The sequence below is a fragment of the Pundamilia nyererei genome, unplaced genomic scaffold, assembly GCF_000239375.1.
Source record: "Pundamilia nyererei isolate P.nyererei 1_Seehausen unplaced genomic scaffold, PunNye1.0 scaffold00099, whole genome shotgun sequence".
NCBI classification, from domain to species: domain Eukaryota; kingdom Metazoa; phylum Chordata; class Actinopteri; order Cichliformes; family Cichlidae; genus Pundamilia; species Pundamilia nyererei.
In genome coordinates, this window is record NW_005187500.1 from 664,796 (window position 1) to 666,355 (window position 1,560).

At 47.1% G+C, this 1,560-nt stretch overlaps 1 protein-coding gene across 4 annotated transcripts in view; it reads right to left on the reverse strand.

Annotated features, from left to right (window-relative positions):
- p2rx1 (purinergic receptor P2X, ligand-gated ion channel, 1) overlaps positions 1-1,560 on the reverse strand; it is a 12,858-nt gene that overhangs the window by 10,100 nt on the left and 1,198 nt on the right. The gene's annotated exons all lie outside the window — the stretch shown is intronic.

A 1,560-nucleotide genomic window follows, 5' to 3' on the forward strand; every position in this document is an offset into this window, starting at 1 on the left:
GTGGGGGAACTTGCACAATCGGTGGCTGACTAAATACTTTGTTGCCCCACTGTAGTTACATTTTTGTGATGTTGTATTGGCTCTAAGTTTGTGAATGATGGTCTGGTCTTTCCACTGGCCGCGACAATACAAAAAAGCTGCAAGATCCACGGCCCACATCTCGCTGCAGGCACTTTCACTTTGTAAAGTCATTGTTAAAAACATTGAGTCCTCACAGAAACTGAGTGCTGGGTTTGTCACGGCGAAGCTGAAACTTTGCTCACATGAAAGGATTCCAGTTCAGCAAAAAGCAGCTTTACACTTGGGGTGCATCACCTTAAACTCATTTACTTCCTCTGCTTGCGTGTCTGTGTGTGCGTTTGTAGCCACGAGGTAAAGGCAACAGCTGGTGTGCACTGAGCTGATACAGTGTGTACACACACACTGTGACGCATGTGTAGAGCTATTTCATACAGGCTGTGAAAAAGCAATTATCCCCTGGCAGGAAGCCCACAGGACAGCGTGTGGTGCAGCATATCTTCATTCGTCTGCAATGAAAGCTCCTCAGAGCGGCGAACGAGAAGAAGCATCTTTCAAACTGCAGAGTGAAGTCGTAAGCACAAAAGCAGCAACGTCTATCAGCATGGCAAATCGAATTATATAGGTTGGAGGGAGCTGGAGAAAAAATGCGGAGAAACGGGAGAAAAAACAGGGCAAATTAAAGGAATAAAGAAAGCGATGAGCGTGGAAATAATGGAAGCATCTTCCAAAACAGCAGCGTAAGAGAGATGCGTATCTGCGAGCGGCTGGGAGGAGGCTCTTTGATGTTGGGGAGAGTTTCCCACCATACTGTGCTGCTCAGATTAGTTTTTATTTAAAGACAGAATGAAAAGAAAAATAAATCAACCTTCAAGTTAAAGCTAAAAACATAAACAGAGGATTGGGATTTTTTTTAGCATAAAAGTTACAAAAAGAGAGTGCGCTGTGGTTTTCTGGGGCTGTTCTTTATCCCCTTCTACTGCTTATTTGAGTCCAGGTCGCAGGGCACCAGCCCAAACACCCCTCTCCCACCTCCTCCTCCAACTCATCCAGGAGGACACCAAAGCATTCCCAACACACCAGAGATGTAATCTCTCCAGCATGTCCTGGGTCTACCCCAGGGGCCTCTCAAACAACCTGAACTGTGAGGGATTTATGAAGGCCACTCAAGTGTTTATTACATGTGAAGTTTGAGTATGTTCGTCTGTTTTTTCCTGTTTCATTTGATAGATGCTTCCCAGTTAATTACCCAGCAGAATGTCCTCTATGGGAGCGCCTCTGTCTCAGCATCCATGTCTGTAGTCTGTTGCCTGCCTTCGATTCTGTTTGTCCCCTGAGCTGTTGAAGGCTGTTTGCTCAGGCTGCCTCTGCTGTGAGTCCCGATTCACTGAATCCCTGCTTCAGCATCCGAGAGAGAGACGGGCGGACTTCTGCCCTGACCCGTCCGCTTCAAGTCTGAAGAGAGGAGACGGCTTTATAATCGCATCTCCCTCATGCACATCACCACGCCGCTTTAATGTGGCTGCAGGAGGCAGGTGTGTG